This window comes from Ostrea edulis, chromosome 6, assembly GCF_947568905.1.
Source record: "Ostrea edulis chromosome 6, xbOstEdul1.1, whole genome shotgun sequence".
NCBI classification, from domain to species: domain Eukaryota; kingdom Metazoa; phylum Mollusca; class Bivalvia; order Ostreida; family Ostreidae; genus Ostrea; species Ostrea edulis.
In genome coordinates, this window is record NC_079169.1 from 86501028 (window position 1) to 86517623 (window position 16596).

Sequence of the window (16596 nt, forward strand, 5' to 3'; positions counted from 1 at the left end):
ATTATTTCAACATCAGTTATGTTTAACTTCAATCTAATTAAAATTGGATCGTAAGATACACACAGTTACTACAATAAGATCTGACATAACCCCATAGGGGGTCGCGTCCTTATGACTGTTCACTTGGAATATTCATGAGAACTATCAGCCTGTCACATTGTGTGATAAGACAATGATGACTATTTAGGCGGTTCCCGGCAATTCGTATACAAGTTGCAGTAATCTCTCTCCCACAAAGTTTATTCCACACTGTAAAATTGTATGTTCTCACATAAGGAATTTTAAACTTTCACAATAATGCCTAATCTATTCCGTTCATACAATCAACAAATCGCAAGATTTAGATTTAAAATTTCGATTTATGTATGAATGGGATGGGTATGATTTGAATGATTTTCAAGATGGTTTACTTAATTAACGCAAGGAATATAACGCCATTCAAAGTAAACGGTGCATTGTGACATAAATTTAGCTGCGATGTGTATTATGTGTATTCTTTCAAACCAAACAGTCATAGCCATTTTCCTTAACAACAATTTCATAGGCGACATGTTGATTGGCTAACATAAAGTTCACATGAACATAACCCCTAATTGGGTTTATATCAGATCTTCTAACACAGAGTATACGGTGCAGATCTAAGAAGTCTAATTTTAATTAGATTGGTTTAACTTTGGATATGATGAACAATTCAGGTCAGTTCCCTGAATTTCAATATATTTGGAGTAGACTGTAATTAGTTTGACAATAATATATTCGCACACATTGACTAGGTAAGACTCTGAAATGATGATTTTAGAGCTAAGGACATATCATTTTCAGATCTTTAGATTTTAGAAAGTGCTGATCATGTTGTGGGATTAGCTGCATCCTAGTTCTATCCTTACCATTGCTATAAACTAATAACTTAATACATTATACCATGAACACATATGTATATAATTTTATATGAATACACAAGTCAGGTTGAAAAAAATATTATAAATTATCTTCCATGAATATTGTGAATGGGGCCAAATATCAACGTCTATGACAGTAGAACAATTCGGCAAATATAGTGCTTACACAAAATTTTTCATACCCGCTGTACTTGTGACTATGCAAGTTTTACATATTGACCACTTCTATCTTCACCAGACCCTGGGCATTGGACTCCAACGTTATGTTGAAGGCTGATTCCTGTTACTGATGGCATGTTTTGTTTGCAATACTCAAATAAGGCCAAAATAGAATATATGTGTTTCTTATTTCATGCCTCAAAAAATTAGCTAGGGTAGGTAAGTAAAACATTTTATTTTTAATATTAAAACATTTTATTTGAAATCTTAGTTTTGAATATGTTTTGAATATACATATGTTGGTCTATATACCATGTATACATTACAAATACTTTTCAAGCATTGTGAAGATCCATAGTAGTCAAAATGTAAATCAGAGAAACTCAAAACGCGAAAAGAAGAAAAAATCCAGTTTGAAAATTACGGATTTTTGTTTTATTGATATATACTATCAATAAAATATTTAGGGTCGGCAACAGCAATGTAGGTACATGTATAGGGTCGGGAAACCGGAAACACACATGTATTTTATTTTGGCCTAAGTTTGATTGTTCACTGACCTTATTTTAAGCAGAAATTTTTAGTGTTATTCAAAGACTCAACCTAACACTAACAACTTTTTTCTGTTCATTTATAATGCTAGTATATAATGTGGTTTGCTTTTCAGTGCTGATCAAACTCAAATGCATAGCCCGAAGTTAAGGAGTCAAGTAATTGAGTTGTACAAAACTGTAAGTATCTGTATGTTAAACAAACATTAATCTCTTGCTTTATATAGTTTGTTTTCTCAACATTTCATCTGCTGCTATGTTGTTTATGATGCCAGAATGTTTAACATAGTCGACTCAAGTATAGTACATTTCCTACAAGAGAGCAGCATCTTCCTAAAGTATATAAATGCTTGAAAAGTATTTGTAATCAGTGCTCGAGCTGGGCTTTGCCATTTTCACCAATGGCAAATTTTTTTCAAAAATGGCGAAAAAAAATTGAAAGTGGCGAAAATCCCTTTTTGCAATAAATTGTATTTTTAATCCTTTGTCAGTGACACATTATCGCCTGTTTGTTTATGCAGTCAAAATCTGTTTATTCAGTCAACGCGTGTGACCGGAAATCTCGCGTCGCTCCAGTGCACACAGAGCTGGTCACAGCCTCAGGTAATTTAAGTTTGGCTTTACAGTCAACCCCACCTCCTCAAACATCTGATTCTGTCCAAATTGCAAAATCTTCCCTACAAAAACGGAAATTTAATAGGGAATGGTTGAGATACGACTCTAAATTGGGCTTGATGTTTTGTGACATCTGCATTTCGGCCGAAAAAGTGGCGAAAGGGAATTCTGGTCCAGTGGGAGCACTGTTTGTAATGTATACATGGTATATAGACCAACATACGTATATTCAAAACATATTCAAAACTAAGATTTCAAATAAAATGTTTTAATATTAAAAATAAATACAAAAACAAGAGGAGTCCATTTTATACCTGCATAGAAAATGTATTGGCAACATCAAGACATTGAGTTTTATACATGTTGCTTCCTATAAAGTGCTGCTTATTTTTATATGTTTATTGTTTTGTATCTAATAACAAATAACATGTATTCTATTTGATGATATATACTGCCCAGCATAAAGGCGTACATACACTCACAAAATAAGTTACTTGCCCATAAAAAATCATAGATACAGATCTTTCAATGCAAAATACATAAGTCTGACTTCCGGTAACGAGTATCAGGTGTTTCGCTGCTGAGTGTTATTCTTGACCAGCTTATTTCTGTTTTATTTTATTTTTTCACTTTTTTTCTTTTCATGTCTTTTGTTATTAGGCCATTACTGTGTGAATGTATGTATGTATGTGTTTCTATGAATATTGTTATGGTTGATACTGTAAAGGTGGTTACTGTAAACTGTCAGGGGCTTTCTACTCCATCCAAAAGGCAAGATGTTTTAAATTTTTATAAAACAAAAGGCTTTTCTATTGTATGCTTACAAGACACTCATTTCACACGTGATATAGAGGCTTGCATAGAAGCACAATGGGGATACAAATGTGTTTTTAATTCTTTTTCTTCCAACTCCAGAGGTGTTGCGATACTTTTTAACAATACTTTTGAACTTGAATTACACAAAGAAAAGAAAGACTTCAATGGAAACTTATTAGCAATTGATTTAAGTATTAATAACAATAGAACAACAATAGTTAACATATATGGACCTAATGTTGATTGTCCAGAGTTTTATGAAAAAGTACGAGAATGTTTTATAGATTTTGATGATGATTACTTCTTATTGTGTGGAGATTTTAATATATAGCTTTGGATCAAGCTCTGGATACTCAAAATTATTTTCATGTAAATAATCCCAAGGCAAAGGATATGCTTATTGAGGTTATGAATGATTTACATTTAGTAGACTATATGCGAGTTCTCAAACCATGTAATAAATTGTATACATGTACATGGAGGGGAAAAAAAGCCATTTAAGCAAGCACGCCTGGACTGTATCTTAATCTCAGAATACTTTACTAATATCACTGAAGACTGTTCAATTAGATCTGGTTATAGATCTGACCATTCCATAGTAGTCATCGAGTTCAGATTTAACACATTTGAGAGAGGGCGGGGTTTATGGAAGTTCAAAAACCTACTTTTATATGACAAAGTCTTTGTTGAAAAGGTAAAACAACATATTCAATTAGTAAAAACACAATATTCCCATGACTCTCAAGATGAGAATTCTGAGCTTGATGATGCTTTATTTCTAGAAACCTTACTTAAGGAAATACGTGGAATGACAATTTCTTACTCATCTTACAAAAAATGAGAAAGAAATACTTTTGAAGCCAGTTTGATAGAAGAAATCAATGAAATGGAAACCAATGACTCGGAGGAGCTTGGGGTATTGGAAGAAAAACAAAAACAATTGGAAAATATAAGAAAGGAAAAATTAAAAGGTCATTTTGTGCGTTCTAGAGCCAAATGGATTGAAGAAGGGGAAAAACCCACAAAATATTTTTGTCATCTAGAGGCAAGAAACTATTTAAATAAGACAATTAAAACAATAGAAACCCAAGATAATGGGATTATCTATAATCAATCAGATATTCTGAAAGAAATCAAACAGTTTTATGAAAACTTATATACATGTAAGAATTACGACTCTGATTTGATCAATATGGACCTGAATAATATATTAACTTTAACAGAATTACCTAGACTTGATCAAAAAACTTCCATGGATCTAGAAAAAGATATTGGCGAGCGTGAAATCATTCAAGTGCTTAATGAAATGAAAAACAATAAGTCTCCAGGCAGTAATGGATTTACAACAGAATTTTTAAAAAAAAATTTGGAATGATCTTGAGGTTTATATTACTGGTGCTATTAATCAAATCTTTAGGCAAGGATATTTACCAGTCTCACAGAGACTTGGTATCATTTCTTGTTTACCAAAGGATGATAAACCAAGGCAATTCCTTAAGAATTGGCGGCCTATCACTCTACTTAATGTACTTTAGATTATCTTATTTCTAATACACAAACTGGCTTCACAAAAGGTAGATATATAGGGGAAAATACCAGATTTATATATGACCCCATGGCATATACAGAAAAACATAATTTACCAGGCTTGCTTATGCTTATAGATTTTGAGAAGGCATTTGACTCAGTATCATGGTCGTTTATATATAAGGTCTTAGATTTTTTTGGTTTCAGTAACAATGTAATTACTTGGGTTAAAATTCTAAATACCAATATCAAAGCCTCGGTTCTACAATGCGGAAAGCTTTCTGAATAATTCGACATTCAGAGAGGGTGCCGTCAGGGTGACCCTATTGCCCCTTACTTATTTATTCTATGTGCAGAAGTACTTGCTATTTTGATTAAACAAAATAAAAATATTAAAGGTATAGTTATCAATGATAAATAACATAAAATGTCTCAGTATGCGGATGATACATCTTTGACCCTTGATGGCTCAGATAAATCACTGTTTAATGCTTTGGAAACCCTGGAATTCTTCTCAAAGCTATCGGGATTAAAAATAAACAGCTCAAAAACAAAAATTATATGGATTGGAGCAAAAAAAATTTCTGCTGATGTCTATCATCACCCAAAATGGAAACTAGACTGGGGATCCATAAGCTTCACTCTCCCAGGAATACATTTTTCAGTTGATCTAGAAAAAATTGTAGAATTAAATTTTAGTCCTCAGATTCCTACCATTCATGCAATGATTAAACTGTGGAGTAGAAGGATTTTAAAACATATAGGAAGAGTCACAGTCATTAAAATGCTTCTCTTACCAAAACTTAATCACTTATTTTCTGCACTACCAAATCCTAGTCAAGAAATCATAAACTCATTAACACAGGAACTCTTTAGATTTATATGGAAGGCAAAATGTGATAAAGTTAAAAGAGTAACGGTTACTCAAAAATGCATGTTGGGTGGGCTTAACATGACCAATATAAATAATTTCATAATATCTTTAAGGTGCTCATGGATTCAAAAAGTATTAACATGCAACCAATCCTGGATAAACATTTTTGAAGATTCTTATGGAAAAGGAGTGGTGAATAAAATCTTAGATTTAGGGGATAAATATATATATTGTCTGCTAAAAATTACTTTTAATCCATTTTGGACTGATGTTTTTACTTCATGGTTGAAGGTAATGAGTTTACACTTGGCATTGAATTCTCGGACACAAACGAATTTTGTAAATGTTCCAATATGGTACAATTCAAAAGTTAAAGTTGGCAGGTCATATGTGTTTGCAAAAAAGTGGTATGAAACAGGTGTCAAGACAGTCAATGATTTTGTAGACTCTAACGGTGTTTTTCTAACAATGGATAGATTTGAAAAAAAATTGATATTGATGATGATCATGTTTGTTTTATGAAATACAACAGTATTATAAATTCTATTTCTACGATGGCAAAAAAACTGTGTGTGTCAAAAGAGTTGAGAAAATATGTTAATGGTCCATCCACACCTTTTCACTATGAAGATATACTATTGCATAAGAAATGCACAAATTATATATATAAGAACATAACTTATAAAGAAAAAAAATCCGACTTCAATTGCTAAATGGAGTTTCTGTCCATTTTTGAGGGGCTATAGAGATATCATTACCAAAGAAGGTTTTGAAATATGTTTTAAATTAACATTCGATTCAGCAGCACAATGGTTGCAATACAGAATTCTACATAGAATTATACCTGTTAAAAGTTACTTGAAAAAAATCAAAGTTGTGGATAATGATATTTGCTCATTTTGTGGACACAACTCTAAAAACATTGAACATATTTTTGTGTTTTGCGACAAAATAGGAACTTTGTGGAACCAACTAAGCTTACATATTTATGAGAAAACAACAAATAGAATTGGTTTCAATGTTTTTAATTTTATTTTTGGTGATTGTCCATTACAAAATCCAACAAAGTAATAAATTTCATAATTTTATATACCAAACAATATATATATTTATGTTGCAAACAAAACAGATTACCATCTTTTGAGGGTGTATTACAATATATTGTTAGGATGAAATATGAAATTGACCATTGTATATTTTCAAAAAACTATAATTTTAAAAAAATCAGTACAATCCGCTGGGCTGTATGGAAAAATATTTTTGATTAATGCCTTTCTTCTCTTTACTTGGTACTGTCAACCTTAATATGTTATTATAACTAAACTATGTGTGTGAATGTATGTATGACTGTTATTATCAAATGCTAAAATTTGCAAATAAAAAAAAAAATACATAAGTCTTATATTTGAATAGGTGGCGCTAGGCTTTTAACTTTTTATATCCTTATTTTTTATTAAAATACTTGATTTTCTAAATTTTTGAATTCTCTGGGAAAAAAGAGATGAAAGGTGAAGATAACGAACAGTGATCGATTTCCTAACTCCTATATAAAGCAATACAAAAAATGTGTATTTTATGTGTACCTTTATAAGACCCTTTGATTTTTCACCTTCACACAAATTAACAGACTATTCCAAAATATTATATGTCTATTATTATTTCACATATATTGAAGTTGTAAATGTAACTGGTTATTTTACTCAGATAAATTGAAAGTTATACACAGTGAATTCATTTCTTTTTCATTATATTGAATATATTTCATGCCAAAATGTGTAAAAAGCTAATATGTATACTTATTCATGGTGGGTAGTGTATGTTGGTCAAAAGCTCTCCAGAGCTAGCAAACAAGAAATAAAGCTTTATCATATTTTTCTATCATAAAAGCAGTCTGCTGGCGGCATAGATAAGACAAGCATGATTAATTTTGTTAAACAAACAAGAGGAGAAATAGGCTAGAGCAACATGTAGAAGATATTCAGAATATCGTACTGGCAAACTTATAAATAATTTGAATTATCTCCCTTTCACCGAAGCAGTTACTGTATATATGTGAGCCGCCACGACAAAACCAGGCTTGTTGAATTAACATGTAGCTCATAATTGAGAAAACGGCGTTAAAAGAAATATTATAAAAAGCACGTTGTTTATTTTTGTGTCGCTTGCGTTACACGCAGTGGCGACATATAGGGATCACTATCCGTCGTCTTGCGTCGTCGTCTGGCGTCGTCGTCGTCACAAAAAATTTCTGTCACAGTTTTCTCAAGAACCACATGGGGCAACTCCCTGATATTTGGCACAGAGCATCAGTGTGGCCAACTGTATTGTGTAAGACATTTTCGAATCTGTCGCTTATCAACTTCCTGTTTGCCGGGACTTAGAATTTTTTACAGCAAAAAAAAAAAAATTTGCTGAAGATTTTATTTTATGATTAACTGACGGACAGTATTTTTATGTACAAAAGGACAGTATTTGCAATTCCCATACTGAAGGACAGTATATGTGATTTCAGAACAGCACTAATTATAATTTTTCTTGAGAAACAGTAAATTGGATATATAAAAAGACAACAAGACTAAGCAGTAAACCCAACAGATAATTAATTATGGTTATTACCATTGTCTTGAAGAGCACAGTAACAGGTTGATACATATGTCCCCCATTTTTACCTCTCCTGAATTGAAAGCTCAAGTGGGCTATTCTGATCGCCTTTTGTCTGTCGTCCGTCCGTAAACTTTTCATATTTTCACCAGGGCCAATTTCAATCAAATTTGGTACAAATTATCTTTGAGTGAAGGGGATTAAAGTTTGTGCAAATGAAGGACCATGCCCCCTTCAAAGGGGAGATAATCGTAAAAATAAGGTGGGGTAATTTAAAATGTTCTCAAAAACCACTGGGTCAGAAAAGTTCAAATTTACACGAAAGCTTCCTGACATAGTGCAGATTCAAGTTTGTTCAAATCATGAACCCCGGGGGTAGGATGGGACCACAATAGGGGATCAAAGTTTTACAAATATATAGGGAAAATCTTTAAAAATCTTCTGAAGAATCACTGGGCCATAGAAGTTTACATTTGCATGAAAGCTCCTGGCATAGCGCATATTCAATTTTGTATAAATCATGACCCGTGGGGGTAGGTGAGGCCACAATAGGGATCAAAGTTTTACATGCGGATATATAGGGAAAATCTTTAAATATTGGCCAAGGTGACTCAGGTGAGCGATGTGCCCTATGGACCTCTTGTTTTTCTTTTATAATCTGTTTTCGATGCACGACGCCATTGTGACCCTTCAGGCCTTTGATTTACAGTATGACACGTTTTAATTCTTTACATGTATGTAGACATAAATGTTGTAAAACAATTTTCAGACTCATCGGTTGATTAATTTTGTTGTGCATTAATACATGTACATTAAAGACGTTAAGCTCAAATGTTTTTACTGATAAATTAATCAATTTAGTCTAAATTCCACATGTATCCAAATTCTCTATTACTTGCAGATACTAGGCTTATTCATCATTTATAAATTGATTTGTTTTTATTCAACTATATAAACTATCTAAATACAAAATTTTAAAACTTTTGCTGAATTAACGTATGGTGATTAAGCAGACCATTTCATCGGTAGAATAATAAAAACCCGGACATAAATGGAATGCTTTTGTCGCATCATGTTACATGCATTATGTACATCTTATCTGATAGAACAAATGTATCAGTTACAGAATCGTATATTTATTATATAATGTACCTACATGCTGTATATAAAGATCTTATACTCTGACAACTCCTTTTTTGTATATAAAAAAAATTTGATAATTATGATATGCAAAAACTTTATACTCCTTTTTGAATAAGCATCCAGTAAGCAAACACTCTTCTTGTGTCAACACCAATGTGGTTTTATGATGATTCTAATTTTATTTTTTGAAGGAGCTTAGGTAGGACCACGTCGCTTTCTAGATTTATATGGGGGAAATCTGTTAAAAGCTTATAGGGATTTGTGAAATTGAAGGAATGGAAAACGCTCTATACTTAATGAGTTTTGGATTCAAATATGCAGCTCTTGACATGTACATATGATATGTACTACATGTATATTGACTGAAAACTGACATAGTGCAAATTCAAGTAATTTGTTCAAATCATGGCTCCCGGGAGTAGGGTGGGGCCACAATATTGACGGATCAGTAGATCTTTCATATCTTGTATATGTATTTCTGATAGCAATACCTTTCGTTTCATGTCCTGATCTTTGATCTTGTGACCTTGAACTCGGAATTCTACCCACTTTTAAGGAAACATAACCTAAATACACTTGGAACCATTTTAGATGGAACTAATTCAACTTTCATATTTTGTATATAGATTCTTTCTGGCAAGACCTTGTACACCGTGATATTTGATCGTTTGACCTTGGAGTTTGACTTACTTTTTTAAAAAGTCCCTGATCTATTCAATATTTACTGAACTATTTAAGGTAGGGCTTTCAAATTTTGTGTGTGGGTTCTTGATGGCAATACCTTATTATTTCGTGAAGCTTTCTTTTTGTTGTTTTTTCGAATTCCACTGAAGAGTCGTAGAGCGAAAACGCGTTGGAATATTGTAATGCTGAAATAGATCGATCTATAGATAAAGCTCTATTTCAAGTCGGCAAGTATAATGTAGCATAAGAAAATGATAAGCTCTGTAGAGCTTTCGACCGACACATGTTAGAAGAAGCATGTGTAACCATTGGTTTTTACTTCCTTCATACATTTTGTGCACGTGAGAGGAGTATATTAGATACAAGACATGTAAACAAGCAGCACATACACATTAATGTATGAGACACAATGGCGTATATCTTGAACCTGATCCCACCTCTGGTATATCCAAGGGTCCGTGTTGGCCCATCTCTCTATTTTGTATTGCTTATAGGAGTTATAAGATTGATCATAGCTGCAATAATGTAGCCCTCTCTGATTTTTTTTTTTTAGGGGAGAGGGCTACAACTCCTTAGGATCTCCGTAATGGTGCAAATGCGGGAGTGATTCACTCCCGCAACATTTGCGCTCATTCTAAACATTTCCTGACTTTCTTTACGTAAATAAAATGATATTCTATGTTTCTTAGTCAATATATAAATTTACAACCTACAACTTAAGATTTGTGAGGCTCTATTCTACCGTTTTCAACAATTTCGATATATTCCAATTTTTCGATTCATATTTGTGCGCCATGTTTGATGTACTGAAGTATAAACTTCCGATTGTCAAGTCATTTGCATATGCCATATAAGGTAGTATTTACATCAATGGACAAGTATGGAGGCGAAAGCTATTTCGTCGGTATTGAAAAGTTTGAATTTAATATCAAGTTAAAAACCGAACAGCAGAGTGTAAATTCTTTCTGCAACAATATGATTTTCCTTTCTTTGTCGAAGTGGCTCGAGTAACTACATTTTCGCGCTGATTGTCAATGTTTAGGTTTTTCATTAGATCCACCTACGAGATCTAGCGATAACAAGCATGGCGGAGCAGACGAAGAATTTTGCATGCTGTGCATTGTATTTAATGAAAAACACCTTTATTAGACATGCCCGAGCACAAAGTTGGTACTCCTTTTGGTGTAAACAACATTTGGGACTAATACACAGAGTTTATTATCGGTTATTCATAAACTTATTTTGCACCATTACGGAGATCCTATGGAATTGTAGCCCTATTCCGAAAACGTCAGAATTAAAAAAAAATTGGATAGGGCTACATTATTGCAGCTAGATTGATCACTGTTCGTTATCTTCATCTTTCAGAATAAAGATTTTAACTCTTGCAGTGTACATTTACAATCAAACTTCAAACTTCTTTTCAATGACGGGTCTTTTGGATATGACCTTTAAAACGGAGGTCCCATATCGCTGCAGGCGTGTACGTGAAATGACCCTCACTGCTGCGACCGCAATCGCTAAGCATGGGTCTAAAGGACCTGAGCCACGAACCACCAAAAATGGCCTATTCTTAGAATTTGATGATTTTTATCATGAATGCTCTTTAGGGTGTTAACTTTCATTATACAATGGGATTTCATGAGTTATGAGTTGCTATGGTTTCTTATAGTGCTCCAAATTTGAAGATGCTGAATGTGTCATGAAGCCATTTTCCAACGCAAGTCTTGCATGCCAACGGAAAATGTGATGAATTTTAATTCATGATATAAGTAACAATGAATATGCTGAATCTCTTCAAAAGATGACAGTCAAATTCAACTTTATGGAAACAATCATGGTTTCTATGACAACAGTTTCAAAAAACACTGTAAACATGTAGAAAGAGAGACATTTTGCACTTTTTAAAAAAAATATACTTAGTAATCAAAACACTTCATTACTTAAAATGATTATGTTTTGCAATATCAATGAATATGAATCGATTAACTAAAAAAACCCAGATTTTTTGGGGGGTGAAATTTGTTTAGTTGTCTGCCATATATATGTAATTAGGCCATGCCAATTTGTAATCTAGTTCGTCGGATTCGCCGCTTCTATTTGTAACAAATCCAAATTATAATATTATCAAAAAATAATATCCGCCCGCGTGTTCAAAAATATCCGTAAATATTTTTTTTAGTTTTTACAACAAGCGCACAAATAACCTTGATGTATATGCTGAGAAATGACAGAAGCGCGGGCTCTCGAGAAATTTCCTAACAGTGTAATACGGTTAAGTTATTCATGATGTCTATCTTAATATGTACGATACTTCATAACACTGGATTGGAAGTTGTTCCTTATGCTGGAATCGAACTGGAAGCCGATGAAACTTTTGAAGCGCTATTCGATGCCACTATTTAGAGAACATTGACAGCGTATGATTGATTGTTTGATTAGCCTATATATTGACTGAAGTCTCTCTTGAGAATATTTCACTCACATGAAAGACGTTACCATTGCCGGTGACGGGTTGCAAAATTTAGGCCTATGCTCAGCGCTTATGGCACTGAGGGATCGTTATCGTGCCACACCTGCTGTGACAAGGATCTCAGTTTTTGCAGTCCTATCTGAAGGACCGCCCCATTTATTCGCCTCTTACAACAAGCAAGGGGTACTGATCGATGACTATTTTAAACCGGACCGACAGTTAACGACAAATTCACAAAATGTTTGGTGATGTCCTATCAAAATTCAAGAAAATGCTCAAAGCGATGCAATGGATATTGCATTTGCAATGAATGTCAAAACTGGATGTGTCCCTAGCAATATGCATATCTCTGAATCGAAAGTTTGTAGAAATGAAACTTAAATAAAATTCTTGAAAAAGACCTTATCAGTTAATGTTGCAAAGTACATGTATTAGGTATAAAGAAAATAAGTCTTTGAAACCTGAAATACTTCTTATTTATTGTAAACTATATCAACAAAGTTGAAAAATATTAAGTTTATGTGGTAAACAAATGATATCTGATGATTTTAGATCTTTATTTTTAGGCGCCCGCTTTTTAAAATCACACTTAATTCAATTAAAAATATTTATATTTCTTGTATTCGCTTGCCTCATAATTTTTATCTCCAAAATTAAAAATAATATTTGTAAAATAATTTCGCCCTCTCGCCTCACTTTTTTTGTTTGAAAATCTGAAGAACTATTTTACAAATTGGTGTGGCCTTACATGTATATTTTGAAATACATGTATGGATAGTAATACGAAAGAAGCCAAAAGTTTGTTATAAAGATGAATAATTGTAACTGAACTTTAATGATGTCTAGCATGTTTCTCAAGAACTTCAAACAATGTTGCACATACTGACCAACTAAAGACTTCATCAGCAAACTTTCAAAACAATGCCACAACATTCATCAACAAATTGTATAACTAATAAGTGAACACGCAATTTATGAACAATTACAAGCTTTTAAGGTCACTCTTCAGTTTCACTCTCTCTTTAGATGAGTCACTTTCATCAATTGGAGTTGGAATGTTGTTCGCATCATCAACAAATGTTCCCCAGCTTCGAACCCCAAATCCAGCTTGGCTTCTGTGTACTTCACCTGCAAGTGGTGTCAGATGTCTCAATATGAATGAAAATTCTCAACATGGTGTAAAACAAACAACTTTTCAATGCGTGTCAGTTTGCTAGAGCTTTAGGGGTATCAGGGGCGGATCCAGGAATTTTTTAGGGGGGTCTACCATTAATTTTAGTTTCCAAAAGGGGGTGGATGGGCTCCACCCTCAAAATGCGTATTTATTTATTTATTTATTCATTATTTTTATGCCCCCGAGATCGGGGGGGGGGGGGGGGATATTGTTTTTGTCCCGTCTGTCATTGATATTTCATATGAGTATTCCTTATGACAAGACCTTTCCGTGGGTACCAACATTTTTGACCCTTTGACCTTGGAGATTGACCTACTTTTTGAAAACTTTTAATTTCGCTAATAACTTTTGAACAATAAGTGATAGAGCTTTGATATTTCACATGAGTATTCCTTGTGACAAGACCTTTCCGTTGGTACTAAAGCTTTTGACCTTGACATTAGACCTACTTTTAAAAGAATTGACATTGGTCATAACTTCTAAATGGTAAATAATAGAGCTTTCATATTGCACATGAGCATTTCTTGTGACAAGATCTTTCTACTGGTACCAAGATATTTGTCCTTGTGACTTGACCGTCTTCGGAATTGGCCATTATCGGGGACATTTGTGTTTCACAAACACATCTTTTTTTATATACATTTTTAAGCAGAATTTTCTGACAAAAGGGAAGGGGTCGGAACCGTCCACCCCTGGATCCGCCACTGAGTATGGTACCCGTATACGTGCATACTGGATAGATCTCTACTTGTTTTCTATATGTGTATGTATGTCAGTGTAATAGAGTATTAGAAGTATGATCTATCTCAGAGGCCTTCAACTTTGTATATATTACATGTATTATAGTCCTTCAGATGCCTAATGGGTATATATATGTCATGTTATTTATTTAGAAGCCAAGTAATTTATTGCTGAAAGACAATATGCGTAATTTTCTGTCCATCATAACATTCAAGCTTATAAGCATAAGACAATGAGGCAGAAACTGATACAGAAATGATAAACAGGATGTAACGTCCTATCTGCTTCGGTTTATATCAGAAAACTGATTATCTCCTTGATGGGAATCAAATGGTCAGACAGGCTGAAAAACCATTTTGATATATTTTTAACTCAATCCAGCTACAGTACTTATCAAAAACCAATCAGAATGCCACTGAGCATGTCTTGATTTTGACATTCATATCTTTATTTTCATTGAAAGTAACACAATTTCTCGTTTGTCCTTCTTCAAGGTTTTCATCCCAACGTGTCAATTAATTCCTATTTAAATTGTATTCCAATGGATTCATTCATGGATACGCTTACAAATTCACATTTAGATAAGTAATGCAATGCCAAGCGGGCTATTTTAAAAAGCGCGAGTAAATGAGCGAAAACAAGTTATCGCGTGAACCTGTCTGAGAGAGATAAAAAGTTCCTTTGGCTAATGGTCATAAAAAAAGCTTTTCTAGCCTCTGTAAATTGTAAAACATCTTTGAACGTGTTTTGTCTTCTTCAGAATTTCAGAGACATACATGTAATTTGTTTTTATGCCTTCGAGATCGGGGGAGGTGGGCATATTGTTTTTGTACTGTCTGTCATTCTGTAATTCTGTCTGAAACTTTAACCTTGCTAATAACTTTTGAACAGTAAGAGCTAGAGCTTTGATATTTCACATGATTATTCCTTGTGACAAAACCTTTCTGTTGTTACTAAACCTTTTTACCTTGGCATGTGATCTACTTTAATTTTTTTTTTTTACATTGGTCATAACTTCTAAATGGTAAATATTAGAGCTTTCTTATCACACATGAGCATTTTTTAAGACAAGATCTTTCTACTGGCACCAAGATGTTTGTCCTTGTGACCTTGGTCATCTTTTGAATTGGCCATTATTGGGGGCATTTGTGTTTTACAAACACATCTTGTTTGATAATGCTTTAGAAATGATTTGCCGGTGATTCGGATCCGATTCAGATTGATACACACAGTTTTGCGATTCCTATAGTCGGGTCCATAGCTTCATTATAGATCATGACTAAAATGAATTATACTACTATAAATATGATTTAAAGAAGCAGTGACAAACGTGCATGGGCTGAGTATGAGTCGTGACCATGCTGAATGGGAATTTAATTTGAATGAAATTATTTGGTAGGATCCCAACTTTACCAGAGGCTCGGATTTTCTGAATATTTCCAATATGGTCTTAAAATAATCTTTCCTCAAAAAGCAAAGTGTAGGTCACTGATAGAGGAATCGGGATGATTTTTATTTTAAGTTTGAAACGGACGACGACCGCGACAGACCTAATTCGTTATTAAAACTAGTAGTGACAGTTCATCGCCAAACGCTCGGCACTGGGTGTGAATGTCACGGATCGTCTGATATGACCTTAAAAACGAATGTTCCGTGTCACAGTGGGTGTGACACTTCTCAATAGCCGTAAGCGCCGAGCATAGGCCTAAAGTTGAAACCTTTCACGGGTATTGGTGACGTCTCCGTATGAGTGAAAAATTCTCTAGAAGGACGTTAAACAATATTCAATCAACCATGAAACGGGACGCATTGAAAATGAGATTTCTTTATGATAATTTCAGGCCCTTGTGTGTCGTGTTGCATACCCAGTGTCCAGTGGCATAGCTTCCATTGAGGCAACCGAGGCAGCTACCTCGGTAAAAAAAACAACCCACCTTTTACGTTGTTAAAATGTCGATAGCTTCTGGGGGCACAGCCCCCCAGACCCCCTGCCTCGGTAATATTCGAACTCAAGCTACGCCTATGGTGTCGTCCGTAGTAGAGACAACGTAACATGTTGAGATACAATATTTGATCCTACTAACAATCTTGCAGCCTCTCCGTTTTAGCTTATCAGGATGGAGAGACCGAAAACACTTGGAAATGATTGCTCATTTATTTCGCAGCTTTTACACCTTGGTAAAGAGTACCCAAAAGGATACCCATACTTCAGAGATAGGTGCAAGGCAGCATTCGTGAAGAACAAAGACAAAACAGATGAAGAAGAAATCAAGCAGTTAATTGGTAGAGGACAATTCGTGGTGAAAGAGTTGGAAGCGTTATATATGTTGAGGAAGTAC

At 33.9% G+C, this 16596-nt stretch overlaps 1 long non-coding RNA gene across 1 annotated transcript; it reads left to right on the forward strand.

The window, feature by feature from the left end:
• The first annotated feature begins 1725 nt into the window (after positions 1 to 1725).
• On the forward strand, positions 1726 to 16525 carry LOC130047439 (uncharacterized). Its single transcript, XR_008796336.1, has 2 exons — positions 1726 to 1789; positions 13369 to 16525. It is a non-coding gene; the product is annotated as an uncharacterized LOC130047439 (long non-coding RNA).
• Positions 16526 to 16596: the final 71 nt, after the last annotated feature.